This window comes from Balaenoptera ricei, chromosome 9 (genome assembly GCF_028023285.1).
Source record: "Balaenoptera ricei isolate mBalRic1 chromosome 9, mBalRic1.hap2, whole genome shotgun sequence".
NCBI classification, from domain to species: domain Eukaryota; kingdom Metazoa; phylum Chordata; class Mammalia; order Artiodactyla; family Balaenopteridae; genus Balaenoptera; species Balaenoptera ricei.
Window position 1 is genome coordinate 66,274,678 of NC_082647.1, and position 23,102 is coordinate 66,297,779.

Consider the following 23,102-nt stretch of genomic DNA (forward strand, 5'->3'; position numbering starts at 1 on the left):
GGATAACCTGGCTTACCCATTAAAAAATGAGTGTCTGTCAAAATCGTTGTATGTAAGATGCTTTCTTGTTTTAAACATGTATACCAGATGGTAGAACTCGCTGCAGACCTTTACCTCCAGAGTACAGTCAATTCTTATACAAAAGACTTCAGCATTTGCAGATTATCTTTTATTCAAGGACCCCAAAGGATGTTTCAGGAAAAAATAAGGGGGGAGGGGGTGGAACTTATTCCTCCTTAGTGTCTTTCAGTCCCACGCAGTAGGTAAACAGTCACATTAACTATGTATGAGATTAGAAATTAGAGAATACATTAAAAGATATTCTCAAATCACAAAGAATCAATGCACTGATTTCCCTTGGCTCCCTACCTATTGTTCAAACCAGAAGTTTCACTGAAATTTTTGGTTGGGTTTATTCTCACTGGCCTTTAATATTAGCTAGGAACAAAATTCATTTCATTCTATAATGAAATTAAGACCTACTGTACAAATATATAATGATTTAAAGTGACTAAATTAAGCAAGTTGATTCTATTACAATAATATTGTTTATTCAATGCTTCTTTTTTTAAATGATTAGAATAAAGATCAAACAAAACAAGCTATTTTGAATCCCAGTCTGCCAAGTATTGTGTAACTCTGGGAAAGTCCCTAATGTTTTACACTTAAATTTCCCTGTTTATAAAATGGGGAAATAATAGAACCTGTCTTCTATACTTGTTTTGAGATTTAAATTAGTGAAAACTAGTAGAGAATTTAGCAAAGTGTCCAATCCTTGTAAGCACTCAAAACATATTAATTATTATCACAAATTAAATAATCTAAAAATGTGTAAAGCAAAATAGCTCCTATTCCCTGACACACTGAAAACCTTAATTCTTTGAGGAAATCGGTTCTCATGTACCATTCTATGTCACTCTTTACACACGTACAAATATAAGCACACCTAATTTTCCTTTATTAATAAAAAATTGATACATTACATTCTAACTTGCCTTTTTACTTAGTGCAGCAGATAATTAATGCAGTCAATAATTTTTAAATAAGACACAATTTTTGAAGTACTTTTGTCCCTTATTACGGTTTTCTTAAAGAACGCAAAAGACAAAGGAATGAAACAGGTTCTTGGCTATTCTAGTAAAAAAAAAAAAAGATCCTTAAAAGCAAAGTCCAAACCACATTGTGAAGTATATAAAGGTAAATACAACATTTTAGGAGAACACAATCTGGAATAACTGTCTTGAGAAGTTTGAAGGAAACAGTTATTTAATTTGTCTTAACTTTTAAGAAAAACAAACAAACAAATGCTAAATGTCATGCAGAGAAAAAGACATTAAGTCAGCTAAGCATTCTGGAGATAATTTAACCCTAAACTGTCATTCATCATATAAGGAAAAGAGATTTGAGGAGGCAAACTTTCTAGTAGACCATTCAAATTATTAGGATTGATGCAAATCAACATTTTTACAACACTAAATTTGAATAAAAATAAAGAAATTCTTGGCTTCTGCATCTAGTAATGGTAGACTAATGGTAATGGTAATTTATTAACAGATCATAGGCATTACAGATAAAGTTATCAGATACAAGCTTTAAAATAGCTATGAGTACTATTTTCATATAGTTTAAGAATGATATTGGAAATTTAGGCAGAGAACTGTAAAAAAATATTAACTAAAAAACTGAGTAAGAGGGAAGTACTTCTGAAAGGGTGAAGTGAGTGCCTCAAAAACAAAAACTCTTATCCACAGGACCAACAAATGCACTGACAAAAAATGTCAAGGTTTTCTGAACTCTGGAAATCAACAAACGTTTTGGAACAATCCTAAGAATGTTTATTCAAGAAAAGTGGCTCAGTCTTCTTAAGATCAGCAACCTTTGTGGTGTTTTTACTTGCCCATCACTTTCTTCCCTGTTCTTTGGTAGCCTTGAAAACCAACAGCCTTGCAACTACAGCAGCTGTGAAAATCAGCAAACACTCAACCACAGGAGGGGCACAATAGGTTTGGAGCTCTGCAAATGCCACATTCTCAATTGTCACTATTTGACCCGACAGCTCCCTAAAAAGCCCCATTCTCAGGGCTTGTCTTTATTTGGCCTGATGTAGACTTCACTCTGGGTGAGTACCCCGATCCCTAGGGTATTCGTGAAAAACAAATGGGGGCAATTATTTAACACTGCAGCTGGGCTTCCCTGGTGGTGCAGTGGTTGAGAATCTGCCTGCCAATGCAGGGGACACGGGTTCGAGCCCTGGTCTGGGAGGATCCCACATGCCGCGGAGCGGCTGGGCCTCTGAGCCACAACTACTGAGCCTGCGCGTCTGGAGCTTGTGCTCCGCAACGAGAGAGGCCGCGACAGTGAGAGGCCCGCGCACCGCGATGAAGAGTGGCCCCCGCTCGCCGCAACTGGAGAAAGCCCTCGCACAGAAGTGAAGACCCAACACAGCCAAAAATAAATAAATAAATAAATAAATTTATAAAAACAAAAACAAACAAAAAAAAACACTGCAGCTGACTCACTTTGAGGGCTGGGGAGTGTGGTATCAACTGAGGCTAAAAGGACTCTGGCCAAAAAATGAGGCTTTGAAAATCTAACATGTTCTTGGAAATCTAGAAGGCCATGAACATGTTCTGGGTATGTCCAGAACATACCTGAGAAGCCCTTAATCTCTCATCTCTGGTTGACCTTCAGGATCTATGCAAGCAGGAAGTGAATGCTATAACAGATTTATAAATTCCCTGATGAAGGGCTGAAGGAATGCTCAACACAAACATAGAACTTCTTGGTCAAGTATGGAGGACTTTGGCTCAAGGCACTTAAAATTTCTGCCTAATCATTAGTTGACCACTAAATTAATCTAGCAGAGACTTCAGTAGCTACATGTAAAAAAGGATACAAACTTGAAGAATTAGTCCAGGAACATCACTAAGCAAACAGCAGCAACCACTACAAACAACAAAAACAAAAGACCATGGGGGAGCAAGACACAGAAGGACAGGAATGTATGGCACACAGACAGGATAAAAAGTAGGCAAGAGAAATTGTTCCTGAGGAAGTTCTAATGTTGGATTTACTAGATAGCTGTTATAAGAATGTTAAAGAAATAAACCATGTCTAAAAAATTAAAGTATGAGAACAATGTCCCACCAAATAGAGACTATCAATAACAAAGAACTTAATTAAAACAGCCAAACAGAAATGAAGTTGAAAAGTACAGTAACTGGAAAAAAAATTCCTTAGCGGAGCTTAGTAGTAGATTTGAATGGCACAAAGACTCAATGAACTTGGATTGAAGATAGGTCAACTTATCCCGTCTGATGAATAGAAAAGAAAAAAAATGAAGATAGATGAAGAGAGCCTCAGAGAGATAATGGGAATCTCAGAAAGGGAATATGCATATATTTTTAAAATCCCTCAAATCCCACAAATTTGGTGAAAAACATTAATCTACATACCCAAGAACTCAATGAATTCAAGTAGGATAAGCTCAAAGAGATCCATGCCTTGAAACATCATTGTCAAACTGTTGAAAGTCAAAGGCATATAACAAATCGTGAAGGTAGTGAAAAGCAACTCATCACATAAAAGGGATCCTCAATAAAATTAAAAGCTGACTTCTCAACAAAAACCATGGAGGCTAGAAGGCAGTGTGATAACATACTCAAAGTGCTAAAAGAAAAAGACTGTCAACCAAGAATGCTATATCCTTCAAAATTATCCTTTAAAAGCAAAGGAGACATCTCCAGATAAACAAAAACTGAAAGAATTCTTCATCACTAACATATTTGCCCTATAAGAAACACTAAAGGGAATCCCTCAACCTAAAATACAATAAATAAAAAGCATTGGTAAAAGAAACTCCATAAATAAATGTAAAAAAAAGTATAAGTGTATATTTGTAATTATTTTCTTCTATCTGATTTAAAAGACAACTGCATAAAGTAATAGTTATAAAACTGTTGATAGCTTATAATGAAAAACGATATAATTTGATGGCAAAACTAGCACAAAGGAGGGGGAAGGAATGAAGCTCTATTGGAGAAGAGTGTTAAATAGTTTAAAGATTACTGTGGTATTAATCTGAACTAGATTATTCTAAAATAAGATATTAATTACCCTGGGACAACCACTAAGATAATAACTAAAGAAATAGAGGAAACAACAAGAAAATTTAAAAGAAATACTATGAAATATCTATTTAACACAAAAAGGCAGTAATGGAGGAATACAGAAAAAATATAAGATGTAGAAAAACCAAATTGCAAAATGGCAGACATAAATCCTATGTACCAGTAATTAAATATAAATGAACTAAATACTCCAGTCAAAATCAGACTGTCTGAATGGTTAACAAGGGACTTCCCTGGTGGTCCAGTAGTTAAGAATCGCCTTCCAATACAGGGGACATGGGTTCAATCCCTGGTCAGGGAACTAAGATCACACTTGCTGTGGGGCAATTAAGCCTACATGCCACAATTAGAGAGTCCACACAGCCAAAAACAAAAATAAATAAATATTTAAGAAAAAAGAAAGCAAACAAAAAGATCCAATTATATGCTGTCTACAAGACATACTTCTGATTCAGAAATACAAATGCATTGAAAGTAAAAGGATGAAAAAGGTATTATGCAAAGAGAAAGCAAAGAAGACCTGGAATGGCTATAGAATATTCAAGCAAAGTGACTTCAAGACAAAAATTGTTACTAGAAGCAAAGTCAATCCATGAGGAAGACATAACAGAGACAATCATATGCACTTAACAAGAGTCTCAAAATACATGAACAAATGACAGCACTGAAAGGAGAAATAGACAATTCTATAAGAACAGTTGGAAATTTCAATACCTAGTTTTCAATATTGGATAGAACAACCAGGTAGGATATCAACAAGGAAATAGGTAGAACACCTGAACAACACTACAAAGCAACTAGTGGTAACAGACATTTATACAATACTCCAACCACAACTAGCAGAATACATATAGAACCATGTCACACCATTTTTTTAAAAAGCCTCAATAAACTTTAAAGGATTTAAGTCACATAAAGTGTATGAACTGAATTTTGTCCTCTTAAATTCATATGTTGAAGCCCTAACCCCCAATGCCTCAGAATGTGACTGTATTTGGAGCTAAGGCTTTTAAAGAGGTGCTTCAATTAAAATAAGGTCACTGGAGTGGACACTAATCCAATCTGACTGGTGTCTTTAAAGAAGAGATTAGGACAAAAAGAGAGATACCAGGGGCATGCAAATACAGAGGGATAACCATCTGCAAGCCAAAGAGAGAGGCCTCAGAGGAAACCAACCCTGCTGGCACCTTTATCTTGGGCGTCCAGCCTCCAGAACTGTGAGAACATAAATTTCTGTTGTTTAAGCCACCCAATTTGTGGTATTTTATTATGACAACACTAGCAACTAATACACAAAGTAAGATCTGATTATAATGGAATTAAATTAGAAATTAATATCAAAAAGAATACAGGAAATCCACAAATATGTGTAAATTAAACAATATATTCTTAAATAACCAATGAGTCAAAGAAGAAATCAAAAGGGAAATTAGAAAATACTTCGAAATGAATGAAAATGAAAACACAACATACCACTACTTATAGGATGCAGCCAAAGCAGTGCTTACAGGGAAACTTTTAGTTGTAAATGTCTATATTAAAAAAGAAATATCCCAAATAAATAATCTAACTTTTCCCCTTAGGAAACTAGAAAACATGAGAAAATTAAACTCAGTACAAGCGGAAGAAAGGAAATAATAATAATGATCAAAGTGGAAATAACTGAAGAATAGAGAACAGAGAAAAACAAAAACAAAAGTTAGTTCTCTGAAAAAGATTAACAAAATTTACCACAGCATCAAAAAGAATAAAAAAATGTAGGAATAAACTTAACCCCTCTTCTCTTCAGATACAATTCAGCCTACTTTATCAAAACTACTTAATTCCACTCAAGGAATCTGTCCAACTCAAGGCACACAGAATGACTTCTACTATAATATATAATAACCATATATATATATAATATATAATCCACCCAATACTCTATGCCCCACTAGGATACTACTTTTTATATGGGCATCAGGCTTATAATTATGTACCACATTCTCACTTGTTTTGGGTATCTGGAGTAATTATTAGGGATTTCCAGATACTGAAAACTACCATCCCATCAGTGAGTCTTACCTCCTTCAAAATGATACCCAGAACTCTCCAAAATAAAATAAACACAAGTATTTTTAAAAATTCAGAAGAGACTATTCAATGTCTTTTAATGCATACTCTCCAAACTACAACTTTCATATGGAGATTAAAACTAGAGAAGATGGTTCGAAACTTATCTCTAACCTTAGCACAAAGTAATAAATTACCACTTCTGCTCTGAAAGCCTGAAAACCCAGTCTAAACACATTTATTAGAGTTGTCATTGACAATTGTATAGCACTTAATTTCCTTATAGCAAACCAAAGGGTAGTTTATGCTATAGTGAATACTTCCTGTTACACCTATATTAAATACTAGAGGACAAATAGAACAGTCTGTTACTAAGTTAAATTTAAACAAAGCTACATTACTACCTAAAGCAGAACCAACTGAATTCTGGGACATAGTATCATTTCCTGGGTTTCATAGTCTAGGTACTTGACTTCAAAACCTACTTAAAGGACTAGAAGTCATTTTGTTTCTGCTAATGCCCTATATGATAGTTGGCCAATATGTCCTGTCCGAAATCTTAAATACTTCTGTGCAGCCACCAGTTTTGAATTATTCATCAACGCATTCTACAAACAAAAAAAAATTTTTAAAGATTAACCATAGTGTAATTACAGACTATGTTCAATATATACTCTTCTAAGAGCATTTTAACAGCAAACTGTCTAGACCAAGCCCTCTGCTTCCTCAGAGTCTCCTTTCAAATCACTTCCAACCAAAGCCCAAATCCTGTAATAGGTTCTTCTTACTAAAACACCCCACTGTCCCCTGTGGTGTGTATTCTCCATTCTTGCCACAAGGAATAAGCTTAATTTATTTAATTACAGGTAGGATCCTGGTGATCTCTGGCTGTAGGGCACTGATAAGTTCAATACACACATAGGTGCAGGGAGTATGGAGTTGGCTTAGCCTGGATTCCAACCCTGGGTTGCCACTTACTGGCAACTCGCCTTGGGCCAATTCATTACCACTCACAAAGCCTCAGTTTTCCCATATGCAAGACGGGAACATTCTAACTCAGAGGACCCAGTGTGAAGAACTAAGATGAGGCCAAATAAATAAATGCTGGCTGTTCAAAAAAAGGACAAGCAAAAAATTATCCCCAAAAGAAATGGATGGGTTTAAGTATAATTAGACAAAACTTAAGAGGATGAATTAACTGAAGGATAGGTCAGATGAAAATATCTAGAATGAAAGAGACAAAAAGATTTTAAAAAATAAAGAGAGGGTTAGAAACACAGGGGATTATAGTGATAAGGTGTAACTTATGTATAACTGGAGCCCCAGAATGAGAGGAAAGAGAGGGGAGAGAGGGGGTATAAAGAAAAACTTTATGATATAATGGCTTAGAACTTTTCAAAATGTATTATAGCCATCAAGACATAGATTTATGTACACTCCCCCCAAATAAAATAAATCTATGCTGGTGAACATATTAAATTATTAAATGCCAAAAGAGAGAAACCTTAAAAGTAACCAGGAAGACTACACATTACATTTAAATGAGAAGCAACCAATCTAACAAGTAAGTTCTCAAACAGAATAGAAACCAAAAGACAGTAAAGTACTTAAAATGTTGAAAAAGTAACTCATAAACTTGGAAATGCAGAAGAACATATAATGATAAACAGGTGGGTAAATATACTTGAGTGTTGGCTGTATACAGCAAGAATAGGAATGTTTTGTTCGAATGTAAAATCTGTATAGAATTAAATTCACAATGGCTTTTATTATGTTGGGAAGGGGTAAATGGAGTTCTTAGGCACTTGCTTTGCACAAAAATTTTAATAATGACAATATTTGATTTGCTAAGTCAAGAGTGCTTATTTTCATATGAAGGGAATCCACTAAATAAATAGTAAAAATACATAACTGCTAAGTGGATAGATGGAGGAAACACCAGTAAGATAAGCAAAAATAATATAGAATAAGTAGGACGTATATAAAGCACTTAGATAAGTAGAAAGATGGCTGATTAAAACCAAAACAAATCATTACTTACATTAAATGTAAGAGCACTAAATGCTCCACTCAATAGAAAAAGATTGTTAGGCTGTATTAAAAAGCAAAACAAGAACAATTCTTGGTCATTACAAGAAAATTGTAGAGATGAAGAAGCCTCTTTCATAGTGGTAAAAGGGTCAGTGCACAACAAACACCTAGTAATTCTCAACTTGTGTTCCCCAAATGTTATATCCACAATATTTACAAAACAAATATTGAGAGAAATACAAGGAGAAATGAACAAATCCACAATTATAGAAGATTTTTAACACACCTCTCTCAGGCACTGATAAAACTAGAAGACAGAAAGTAATAACTATACAGAAGATTAAATTATACTTGTAGCAATCTTGGTCTAGTTGAAAATGTATATATAAACACATACACATATACACATATATGTAACAAACATACAGCAACTGAAAAATAAATGTACCTTATTTTCAAGGCATATAGAACGTTTATAGATATTCACCACATGTTAACAAGACTCAATGAATTTCAATATATTGAAATCATACAGAATCTGATCCCTGATCACACAGGAGTAAAAGCAGACATCGATAACAAAAAGAATATTTTGTTTTAGCATATATTTGGAAATTAAGAAATATACTTGTAAATAAACCACTGATCAAAACAGAAACTGTAAAAGAAAAAATTTAAATACACATTTTCAATATATAAATGAAAAATATATGTATATATATTTTTAAATGCTTAAAAGGAAATACATACCTTTTAGATGAATATAAAAGAAAAGAAAAACTATCTGAAAATCAGTGAGCCTCAATATTGCATGCAAAACTTGAATGCAAAATTTAAATTGAACCTAAAAGTTGACAGAAGAAAATAATGCTGAGACCAGGAGAAAACAAACAAACAAACAAAAGTATGAAAAGATTAACAAAGCCAAAAGCTAGTTCTTTGAAAAACCTAATAAAATTGATTAACACAGGCTAGACTTATCAAGGAAAATAAAAGGAAATACAGTATAAATAGTGTCAGACATGAAAACCAGTTACCATTACAGACTGTATTAACATCAAAATGATTTCAAAAGGTATGACAACTTTATTTCAATACATTTCTAAAAACATACACAAAAATAAAGGACCAAGGATACCCAAGGAAACTATCAAACAAATGGTATCTGTTGCCTGTCACCAGAAGTCTGAATACTTCTTCCTACTGCCATCTTGGGATTGGAGTCGACAAGGAACACACAGTGGATAGAACAAGCACTGGATGGAATGCCTTACTCACCAGAGATGAGACTGAGAAAGATTATCCTCAATAGAGGATACCGGTCCCCTCCAAGGCCAGCAAGTCCCTCCTAGAAGCCAACGCAAGGCCACTGGCCTACACACACCCCTCTTGGTGCTGCAGAATCAAGGTCCCTGTCCCCTCCTTGCAAGGAACAGACACAATAGTGGGGTTGACCAGGTGCCATATGACACACATGCTTAAGCAGATCAAAGGAGTACACATAGAGTCAGAAACAGGAAAAGATATTCCCACACAAACAATAAGCCCAATACAAATAATGAGGGCTCCTTACCTCCTGGATAAGCCCAAAGCCTATTCTTAAGTGGCCAAGAAGGGTTGAAAGACTGCATGCCCAAGATGAGACTATCAAAAAACAATACTGATGCAAAGATAGACAAATGGACCAAAGCAAAAATGGATATGAGAAACAAATCCATACATATAGATACTAGATTTATGACAAAGATGGAACCTCAGAGCAGCAGGTAAAGGGCAGTCTTCAATAACTGGTGGTGAGCCAACTGTATATACACATGGAGAAAACATGAAACTCTACATCATTCACAGAAAAATCTTTTCCATTTGGATTATAAATCTCAATGTGGAAAGCAAAGCCATTAATCTTCATGGTTTCAGAACTGGGAAAACTTAAAAGGGGGGGGGGTGTCAGTTTCTTTACTGACCATAAAGAAACAAATTGATCATTTGGACTAGAATGACATTAAAGAAGTCTGTTCATCAAAAGACACTGTTAACAACTAAAAAGTTAAGAAGAGTAAGAAAGATATTTGGATATGTACAACATGAAGAACCAATAAAGTGTTCAATGAGAGAAAGACCCAAAAGGTAGAACAGACTAAATATTTGAAAGCCCCTTCATTAAATAGGACGTATTAATACCAACAGCCTATATGCCTAGGTTTTCTACTTATCGGTAAGTAGAAACATGAAAGTTCAAACCACAATGAAATACAACAACAAGCCCATCAACAAGGTGGCTCAGTTTGAATCACTGAAATGTCAAGATTTTAAATAAATCCACAAAAACAGTATCCATTTGCTTAAAGTGTATAGAATCACTAATTTACTTGTTGTCAATGTAAGAACACATGGTGCACTGTGATAGTGACCACACACCTTAACATCAGGGAAATTAAAACAGGATTGTAGGGGAGGGAAGCAGTGGTGCACTAGATGTGCAAGTCTTTTCCCTTCTTTGCTGTTTTGACTGACTGTCTGTATCCCACTTTCCCCCCAGATTCATATGTTGAAGCCTCAACCCGCAATGTGATGGTATTAGGTGGTGGGGCCTTTGGGACATAAATAGGTCTTGATCAGTTCATGAGGGCAGGACCCTCATGATGGAATTACTGCCCTTATAAGAAGAAGAGAGACCAAAGTGCTCTCTCTGTGAGGACAGAGCAAGAAGGTAGCTAGCTGTCCACAAACCAGGAAGCAAGCCCTCACCAGGCAGAGAATGTGCCAACACCTTGATCTTGGACCTCCAAGTCTCTGAAATCATACAAATAAAGATAAGTTGTTTAAGCCACCCAGTCAATAGTATTTTCTTAAAGCAGCCCAAGCTGGCTAAGATACTTTCAGTGAAATCATGTTGGTAAGGTGAAATTGGACACACTGGGAGTGTTTACACTATGGAAGTTGACAAACACTACCCATCAGTGCTCCTGGTTGTTAAATACTTACCAGGGTACCACTTCAGGATCGTAACCCTGTCCTCCATAGCCTTACAGAAATAGGAAAGCTGATTCAATTTGAGGTTAGAAGCTCTCACATCTAGTATGTAAGCCAAACTTTGCCATTAAATGGAGAGGTCTTCAGAGTACTGAGTATTTAATGAGCACTGGAAATTCCCCTCCCCTAGCATAATAGGTCAATCTGGTACAAATTTAAATTTTGATGTGGCATGTTTGATACACCAAAATCATCTACTTCAAAATTTCTAGTTTTTAAAATTACGAGACAAGTTAAATAATTTCATTGTTCACTTCCAAAAATATAATCTTCCAAATCAGACAAATGTGAATTGCCATGAAAGAGACAAAATTCTTGTTAAGCATTCATGATGCTGAATTACACGTTTTCATCTTGTTCAAAGTTGTTCCTCAGATAAACTGGATTATAGCTGATTTGGGGGAGAAAAATGGCTGATGAACAGATTTTGTTATTTCCCTTGTTTCTAATTATACAGCAAATAAAGCATACACCTTTTAATAGTAGCATGACAGAAATATACATTTATTTTATTGAAGAAACGGGAAAGACTGGATCACTCATTTTCTGCCTATTCACCCCACTGGAATGGTTTCAGTTTATTTTGCTCTATTAACTGCATTATTTTCTTAGATTATATTTTCTCCTCTTACATGTAAAGTAATAAATACTACTTATAAGTACTGTTAATGTAGAATTATTAACCTACCTTTTATGTTTGCTTTTAGTTAGACCAAGACCAAATTTTTTGTTTAATCTAATTATCTTGTAGAATTCAAAAGCTAATTGATAGAAAAACAGTAATTCCAGGTCCTGTGTTTGTAACTCAACTACTTAACACATGCTATGGGGGAAAAAAAATCAAACTTAATACGTGGTTTGTCTTGGTTAGATAGGTATTCTCAATTTCAAATTTTTCTTTTTCTCCCAACTTTGTGAGTAATAGGCTATTTATACACTTAAAAGGACACAAGAAGCAAATGAAACGAGTTTTCTGAGGCATTTTAGGAAATGATCATTTTCATAACACTAAAACATAGTAAGATGTGCTTCCAGTTTTCTGTTTGAAAGCTACCTAAAATGTCTTATGTAAAAATACTGAGTATAAATAATATTCAGTTTGTCACATTGATATGAGAGCTATTTTTTAAAGGTTTGCTTTCCTTTTTGATTTACAGTTGGCTCTTAGGATAAAAAGCACCAGGTATACACAATCACAGGAAACAACCACCACTAAAACAGACACATTTATAGGTCATGCAGCATCCTAATAAAATTATTCTGTCCTGTGGCAAAATTAAGTTTTCTCTTTTTAAAACCCCAATCAAGGGCTTCCCTGGTGGTGCAATGGTTAAGAATCTGCCTGCCAATGCAGGGGACATGGGTTTGAGCCCTGGTCTGGGAAGATCCCACATGCCACAGAGCAACTAAGCCTGTGAGCCACAACTACTGAGCCTGTGCTCTAGAGCCCACATGCCACAACTACTGAAGCCCACGTGCCTAGAGCCTGTAGTCCGCAACAAGAGAAGCCACCACAAGGAAAAGCCCACATACTGCAATGAAGAGTAGCCCCTGCTCCCCACAACTAGAGAAAGCCCGCCCACAGCAACGAAAACCCAATGCAGCCAAAAACAGAATTAAAAAAAAACAAAAAAACACCAATCAACTATGTATAACCCAGGGTCTTTTATGATACCCACTTAAAACTAAAGGTCTACAAGTGCAGTGCTATTTCTACATCGACAATGCCATACCACTCACTCCGTATGGCCACATGGAGTTGTAACACAAATGTTTAGTCTTTATCTTTCAGACACTGAAAAATAACTATCACAGACATACATTTAATTTTCTCCTTTTATTGTGACATCTCAAAATTTTCAACTGAGTTGTTTTGTGCTGGAAGAACATCTACTTAGAGAACGGTTTTAAGAAAAAAGAAAATATCAAGAGGGAATTTAAATTTCTTAAAATTTTACTTTATCCAAGGAAATTCCTAACAAAAAGAATTTCATGGAAGCAGTCTACTATATTGTAATGACAACAGCATAATAATTGGACTATGGCTTGCAATTCATTCAAGATTCAGTCACAGTTTAATACAAATACATTATAATATTAATGAGATTAAATTGTTTTTCTATTTTGATATTCTCAAACTCTCAAAAACATATAAACCACCATATCACTAACACTGTTTCAAAAGAAAATTGTGGTTTGCATGGGACAATACAAGTGCCTGAGAGAGAAATGGTCAACATAACTCTTCAGTGAAAAAGGAAAATGGATCTTAGCAAAAGGTAATATACCATGTAGCCAATGAAGATAAGTTTTAGGGTCCCTCATTTCCATCACCCTTTTAAGATCCTGATTATAATATTCGTGATCTTGCATATACTCTTTCTTAAAGATGGTCTTGAAATTGTTTTACCCTCAGGCCCTATGACATCTAGGACCACACCATTTTAAGCTAATTCATTAGGTAATTTTCAGAAAACATAAAACAATCAGACATCTATATTTAACTACAGACTGACATATTTTTCAAATTCCTTTCATAACAATGAAAAAGAAAACCTTCAATATCAGTCATTTGCAACATTTTCATCACCAAGAAGCACTTGGATTATATTTTCCTTCATGACTTTGCTGTTCAGTAGATTTTATATAACAAATGGATTTTACAGAAAAAAATGAGATTAGGGTTAAAATAACTGATTCAAATCATTTTCCTGCTTTACATAGCCTATGTAATTTGTGGCAAGTTGTATCTCCTCACTTTTTTTTCTATTTTTAATGTAAGTCTACATGATCATGCTAACATATATATTAACATATAAAGGCAATTTTTATCATAAAAATAAGATCATATTATACCCATTTATCACAAATGTATTTTTTTACTTAAAAAGATGTCAGGCACAACCCTCCGGGCTGAAAAATCATTCACTTTTTGTACAAATGAATACCAAGAATTTACTACAAATTATTTGGCCATTCTCCCATGATGAAAAAGATGAATAATGCTGCCATAAACATCTCTATATAGACAAATAAAGAGACAGAGAAAGATTTATGTACAGCACAGAAAACACAACTATTGTGATCTTCCATCATAAATATGTGTCCCCTGATGATCCTAATTGTTGTTTTAGTTGTCACATCTCTGTAAGTGTTCAATATTTTGTGTCCATCTATTCTATTGTTTTAACAACTCATGTTTGAGGTCTTGGTCCATTTAATTCATGCTCATATGGGGTTATATTTCTAGGTTTGGGTTTCTGGTTATTCACAGCTGTTTAGAGAGTCAGTTTATTGCCTTATGGTGTTTGAGTTTTGCTATCTTGTGTTTGCATGACTGCCATGTTATTCCTTCTGACCTTGGCCCTGATTGTGCAGATCTTTCAACACCTTTCATCTTCACTAATAGAGTGTGAATGGTCGACTGATTTCCTTTTTACTACATCTAAAGCAAGAATGCTTCCCCACTAGTATGTGGTTTCAGATTGGAGAACTTTATACTTTATTTTTCTGTGGTTTGAGAGAATGAGTAGTGAGAGGCTGAAGACAGAGGAAAATGACAAGTGCAGTGCAAATCTTTGTAAGATATCTGAACTCAGTCCTCTAGAAGTTTTTATGAATGTCCTGTACTAGGACATACCTGAGGTGGTTACCCATTCTCATGGGAAAAACCTCCACGACTCAGATGGTTACCCTCAAACTCAGGGTGTGGCCCTGAAGCATGCTCAGTTTTTGACTTCACAGAGTCCATTTGTTTTCAAATCTCGCAGTCAAGGGGGAAGTGGGAGAGGAGAGGGGAGGGGATTTCAAGACTGAGACTATTTCATTATTATAAGATAATTTCCAACCCTGTTTCTCATCCTTCTCCTGTCCTATATGTATGTTAATTGTGCTTTTTAGTTGCAAGAATGAAAATCTATGCCAGCCACTTAGAAAAAAAGACAATATAGTAAAAGGATAATAGGATCTTTCATAAGATCCAAGATGTAGCTGAACAAAATCATGCTTCAGAGAAAATAAAAAGAACAAGATTAGCTCTGCAGAAGTTTGTAGATCTTCAGTGCTGCCACTGTCACTGACAGCTGGTCTAAGTCTTATCCCTAAGCCTCTTGTTCCCAAATTTCAAATTCCCAAGAAACCCTTACAACTGACCAAGATTCTGTTTGGCACCCAGGCTTGAACTAATCATTGTGGCTAAGGAATTGGGTCACACAATCCTGGCAAAGCTACTATCCAGGACTGTTACACAATTTTGTGCCCCACTGCAATATGAAAATGTGGGTTCCCCTGTTCAAAAACTAAGAAGTTTTAAAAGAGCTACAGAAGGGTATTAAAATAGGGGTGGAGTCCTGTGTAACTGTACAGGTCACAACATCCATAAAGCCATGCCCAGAAATCATGGTATCTGCGTAGGTGTGTTAGGGGTGGGGTAGTAGCTGCCAGAAGAAGCTACTAAACAGCAGAGAAAAGGGAAAGGGGAAAAAATCCAGTACACTGTACATGTCATGCCGTTATTCTGAAAGGAGGCCGGGGGTCTGTAACCTTTTTGTAGCCTATATTGTTTCTGATGTCCAGGGTCTACAGCATCCTCAAAAATGTTGTTAGGTTTAGACTTCTCCTTCCATACCATTCTTTCCAATGCATTATTATATTTTAGAACCTAGTACAGTGCTTTTTATTTATTTTCAAAAACTTATCTCCAAATAGTTGCAGGCTAACATATACATAAAAGAAATTATTTGAAAAATGAAAAAACTTTTTCATTAATCCAGTTTTTATTATTAAGACTCAAAACACATTCCAACAATATAATCATAATAAACACAGGATAAGAGAAGAATTTGAGAAAAGTTATTAATATCTATTGAAAATGTATATATGGGTGATTAATGTAGAAAATCATGATAACTCTTGCAACTTTTCTTTTTGTTTGGAAATTGTAACTTCAAAAGATAAGAGAGACCTTCAAGATGGCAGAGGAGTAAGACGTGGAGATCACCTTCCTCGCCACAAATACATCAGAAATACATCTACATGTGGAACAACTCCTACAGAACACCTACTGAATGCTGGCAGAAGACCTCAGACCTCCCAAAAGGCAAGAAACTCCCCACGTACCTGGGTAGGGCAAAGAAAAAAGAAAAAACAGAGACAAAAGAATAGGGATGGGACCTGCACCTCGGGGAGGGAGCTGTGAAGGAGGAAAAGTTTCCACACACTATGAAGCCCCTTCACTGGTGGAGACGGGGTGGGCGGGGGGGGGGGGGAAGCTTCGGAGCCAAGGAGGAGAGCACAGCAACAGGGGTGCAGAGAGCAAAGCGGAGAGATTCCCGCAAAGAGGACTGGTGCCGACCAGCACTCACCAGCCGGAGAGGCTTGTCTGCTCACCCGCCGGGACGGGCAGGGGCTGGGAGCTGAGGCTCGGGCTTCAGAGGTCGGATGCCAGGGAGAGGACTGGGGTTGGCTGCATGAACACAGCCTGAAGGGGGTAGTGCACCACAGCTAGCTGGGAGGGAGTCCAGGAAAAAGTTTGGACCTGCCTAAGAGGCAAGAGACCATTGTTTCGGGGTGTGCAAGGACAGGGGATTCAGAGCACTGCCTAAACAAGCTCCAGAGATGGGCGCGAGCTGCGGCTATCAGCGTGGACACCAGAGACAGGCATGAAACACTAAGGCTGCTACTGCAGCCACCAAAAAGCCTGTGTGTAAGCACAGGACACTATCCACACCTCCCCTCCTGGAAGCCTGTGCAGCCCGCCACGGCCAGGGTCCTGTGATCGAGGGACAACTTCCCTGGGAGAACACACGGCACGCCTCAGGCTGGTGCAACGTCACGCCGGCCTCTGCCGCCGCAGGCTCACCCCATATTCCATACCCCTCCCTCCCCATGGCCTGAGTGAGCCAGAGCTCCCTAATCAGCTGCTCCTTTAACCCCGTCCTCACTAAGCAAAGAAGAGACGCCCTCAGGTGACCTACATGCAGAGGCAGGATCAAATCCAAAGCTAAACCCCAGGAGCTGTGCGAACAAAGAAGAGAAAGGGAAAGTTCTCCCAGCAGCCTCAGAAGCAGCGGATTGTATCTCCACAATCAACTTGTTGCACCCTGTATCTCTGGAATACCTGAATAGACAACGAATCATCATAAAACTGAGGCGGTGGACTTTGTGAGCAACTGTAGACCTGGGGTTTGCTTTCTGCATCTAATTTGTTTCTGGTTTTATGTTTATCTTAGCTTAGTATTTAGAGTTTATTATCATTGGTAGATTTGTTTATTGATTTGGCTGCTCTCTTCCTTTTTTTTCATATACAGAAATATTTTTTTCCTTTTTCTCTTTTTCTGAGTGTGAATGTGTACACTTCTTTTTGTGATTTTGTCTGTATAGCTTTGTTTTTACCATTTGTCTCAGGGTTCTGTCTTACCATTTGTTTTTTTTTAATATAGTTTTTAGCGCTTGTTATCATTAGTGGATTTGTTTTTTGGTTTGGTTGCTCTCTTCTTTCTTTTTTTATTATTTTTAAATTTCTTTTTAATTTTTAATAATTTCTTTATTTTTTCTTTCTTTCTTTCTTTTTTTCAGAGCCGTGGGGCTGACAGGGTCTTGGTGCTCTGGCCAGGTGTCAGGCCTGAGCCTCTGAGGTGGGAGAGCCAAGTTAAGGACACCTGTCCACCAGAGACCTTCAGGATCCACTTAATATCAAATGGCGAAAGCTTTCCCAGAGATCTCCATCTCAATGCTAACACCTAGTTCCACTCAACGACCAGCAACCTACAGTGCTGGACACCCTATGCCAAACAACTAACAAGACAGGAACACAACCCCACCCATTAGCAGAGAGGCTGCCAAAAACCGTAATAAGGCCACAGACACCCCAAAACACGCCACTGGACACGGTCCTGCCCACCAGAAAGAAAAGATCCAGCCTCATTCACCAGAACACAGGCACCAGTCCTCTCCACCAGGAAGCCTACACAACTCACTGAACCAACCTTACCCACTGGGTGCAGACGCCAAAAACAACAGGAACTATGAACCTGCAGCCTACGAAAAGGAGACCCCAAACACAGTAAGTTAAGCAAAATGAGAAGACAGAGAAAAACACAGCAGATGAAGGAGCAAGGAAAAAACCCACCAGACAAAACAAATGAAGAGGAAATAGGCAGTCTACCCGAAAAAGAATTCATGGTAATGACAGTAAGGATGATCCAAAATATCAGAAAGAGAATGGAGAAAATACAAGAAACATTTAACAAGGACCTAGAAAAACTAAAGAGCAAACAAACAATGATGAAAAACACAATAAATGAAATTAAAAATTCTCTAGAAGGAATCAATAGCAGAATAACTGAGGCAGAAGAACGGATAAGTGACCTGGAAGATAAAATAGTGGAAATAACTACCACAGAGCAGAATAAACACAAAAGAATGAAAAGAATTGAGGACAGTCTCAGAGACCTCTGGGACATTAAATGCACCAACATTCGAATTATAGGGGTCCCAGAAGAAGAAGAGAAAAAGAAAGGGACTGAGAGAATATTTGAAGAGATTATAGTTGAAAACTTCCCCGATATGAGAAAGGAAAGCAAGTCCAGGAAGTACAGAGTCCCATACAGGATAAATCCAAGGAGAAACATGCCAAGGCACATATTAATCAAACTATCAAAAATTAAATACAAAGAAAAAATATTAAAAGCAGCAAGGGAAAAACAACAAATAACATACAAGGGAATCCCCATAAGATTAACAGCTGATCTTTCAGCAGAAACTCTGCAAGCCAGAGGCAAGTGGCAAGACATATTTAAAGTGATGAAAGGGAAAAAACTACAACCAAGATTACGCTACCCAGCAAGGATCTCATTCACATTCGACGGACAAATTAAAACCTTTACAGACAAGCAAAAGGTAAGAGAATTCAGCAACACCAAACCAGCTATACAACAAATGCTAAAGGAACTTCTCTAGGCAGGAAACACAAGAGAAGGAAAATAAAAAACCCCAAAACAATTAAGAAAATGATAATAGTAACATACATATCGATAACTACCTTAAACGTAAATGGATTAAATGCTCCAACCAAAAGACAGAGACTGGCTGAATGGATACAAAAACAAGACCAGTATATACGCTGTCTACAAGAGTCCCACTTCAGACCTAGGGACACATACAGACTGCAAGTGAGGGGATGGAAAAAGATATTCCATGCAAATGGAAATCAAATGAAAGCTGCAGTAGCAATTCTCATATCAGACAAAATAGACTTTAAAAGAAAGAGTATTCCAAGAGACAAAGAAGGACACTACATAATGATCAAGGGATCAATCTAAGAAGAAGATATAACAATTGTAGATATTTATGCACCCAACATGGGAGCACCTCAATATATAAGGCAAATGCTAACAGCCATAAAAGGGGCAATTGACAGTAACACAATCATAGTAGGGGACTTTAACACCCCACTTTCACCAATGGACACATCATCCAAAATGATAATAAATAAAGAAACACAAGCTTTGAATGATACATTAAACAAGATGGACTTAATTGATATTTATAGAACATTCCATCCAAAAACAACAGAATACACTTTCCTCTCAAGTACTCATGGAACATTCTCCAGGATAGATCATATCTTGGGTCACAAATCAAGCCTTGGTAAATTTAAGAAAATTGAAATCGTATCAAGTATCTTTTCCGACCACAACGCTACTGCGACTAGATATCAATTACAGGAAAAAATTTGTAAAAAATACAAATACACGGAGGCTAAACAATACACTACTAAATAACCAAGAGATCACTGAAGAAATCAAAGAGGAAATCAAAAAATACCTAGAAATGAATCACAATGAAAACACAACGAGCCAAAACCTATGGGATGCAGCAAAAGCAGTTCTAAGAGGGAAGTTTATAGCAATACAAGCCTACCTCAAGAAACAAGAAACATCTCAAATAAACAACCTAACCTTAAACCTAAAGCAATTAGAGAAAGAAAAACAAAAATAACCCAAAGTTAGCAGAAGGAAAGAAATCATAAAGATCAGATAATAAATAAAAAGAAATGAAGGAAATAAAAGCAAAGATCAATTAAACTAAATTAAAAGCTGGTTCTTTGACAAGATAAACAAAACTAATAAGCCATTAGCCAGACTCATCCAGAGAAAAAGGGAGAAGACTCCAATCAATAGAATTAGAAATGAAAAAGGAGAAGTAACAACTGACACTGCAGAAATACAAACGATCATGAGAGATTACTACAAGCAACTATATGCCAATAAAATGGACAACCTGGAAGAAATGGACAAATTCTTAAAAAGCACAACCTTCCGAGACTGAACCAGGAAGCAACAGAATATATAAACAAACCAATCACAAGCACTGAAATTGAAATTGTGATTATTAAAAATCTTCCAACAAACAAAAGCTCAGGACCAGATGGCTTCACAAGCGAATTCTATCAAACATTTAGAGAAGAACTAGCACCTATCCTTCCCAAACTCTTCCTAAATATAGCAGAGGGAGGAACACTCCCAAACTCATTCAACAAGGCCACCATCACCCTGATTCCAAAATCAGACAAAGATGTCACAAAGAAAGAAAACTACAGGCCAGTATCACTGATGAACATAAATGCAAAAATCCTCAACAAAATGCTAGCAAACAGAATCCAACAGCACATGAAAAGTATCATACACCATGATCAAGAGGGGTTTATCCCAGGAATGCAAGGATTCTTCAATATACGCAAATCAATCAATGTGATAAGCCATATTAACAAATTGAAGGAGAAAAACCATATGATCATCTCAATAGATGCAGAAAAAGCTTTCGACAAAATTCAACACCCATTTATGATAAAAACCCTCGAGAAAGTAAGCATAGAAGGAACTTACCTCAACATAATTCAGGCCATATATGACAAACCCACAGCCAACATTGTCCTCAATGGTGAAAAACTGAAACCATTTCCACTAAGATCAGGAACAAGACAAGGTTGCCCACTCTCACCACTATTATTCAACATAGTTTTGGAAGTGTTAGCCACAGCAATCAGAGAAGACAAAGAAATAAAAGGAATCCAAATCGGAAAAGAAGAAGTAAAGCTGTCACTATTTGCAGATGACATGATACTATACATAGAGAATGCTAAAGATGCTACCAGAAAACTCCTAGAGCTAATCAATGAATTTGGTAAAGTAACAGGATACAAAATTAATGCACAGAAATCTCTTGCATTCCTATACAATAATGATGAAAAATCTGAGAGAGAAATTAAGGAAACACTCCCATTTACCATTGCAACAAAAAGAATAAAATACCTAGGAATAAACCTACCTAAGGAGACAAAAGACCTGTATGCAGAAAATTATAAGACACTGATGAAAGAAATGAAAGATGATACAAATAGATGGAGAGATATACCATGTTCTTGGATTGGAAGAATCAACATTGTGATAATGACTCTACTACCCAAAGCAATCTACAGATTCAGTGCAATCCCTATCAAACTACCACTGGCATTTTTCACAGAACTAGAACAAAAAATTTCGCAATGTATGGAAACACAAAAGACCCCGAATATCAAAGCAATCTTGAGAAAGAAAAACAGAGCTAGAGGAATCAGGCTCCTGGACTTCAGGCTATACTACAAAGCTACAGTAATCAAGACAGTATGGTACAGGCACAAAAACAGAAATATAGATCAATGGAACAGGATAGAAAGCCCAGAGATAAACCCACGCACATATAGTCACCTTATCTTTGATAAAGGAGGCAAGAATATACAGTGGAGAAAAGACAGCCTCTTCAATAAGTGGTGCTGGGAAAACTGGACAGCTACATGTAAAAGAATGAAATTAGAACACTCCCTAACACCATACACAAAAATTAACTCAAAACGGATTAAAGACCTAAATGTAAGGCCAGACACTATCAAACTCTTAGAGGAAAACACAGGCAGAACACTCTATGACATAAAACACAGCAAGATCCTTTTTGACCCTCCTCCTAGAGAAATGGAAATAAAAACAAAAATAAACAAATGGGACCTAATGAAATTTAAAAGCTTATGCACAGCAAAGCAAACCATAAATAGTACGAAAAGACAGCCCTCAAAATGGGAGAAAATATTTGCAAATGAAGCAACTGACAAAGGATTAATCTGCAAAATTTATAAGCAGCTCATGCAGCTCAATATCAAAAAAACAAACAACCCAAACCAAAAATGGGCAGAAGACCTAAATAGACATTTCTCCAAAGAAGATATACAGATTGCCAACAAACACATGAAAGGATGCTCAACATCACTAATCATTAGAGAAATGCAAATCAAAAATATAATGGGGTGTCACCTCACACTGGTCAGAATGGCCATCATCAAAAAATCTACAGACAATAAATGCTGGAGAGGGTGTGGAGAAAAGGGAACCCTCCTGCACTGTTGGTGCGAATGTAAACTGATACAGCCACTATGGAGAACAGGATGGAGGTTCCTTAAAAAACTAAAAATAGAACTACCATACAACCCAGAAATCCCACTACTGAGCATATACCTGGAGAAAACCAGAATTCAAAAAGAGACATGTACCACAATGTTCACTGCAGCTCTACTTATAATAGCCAAGACCTGGAAGCAACCTAAGTGTCCATCGACAGATGAATGGATAAAGAAGATGTGGCACATATATACAATGGAATATTACTCAGCCATAAAAAGAAATGAAATTGAGTTATTTGTAGTGAGGTGGATGGACCTAGAGACTGTCATACAGAGTGAAGTAAGTCAGAAAGAGAAAAACAAATACTTTATGCTAATACATATATATGGAATCTAAAAAAAAAAAAAAAGAAGAAAAAGTGGTT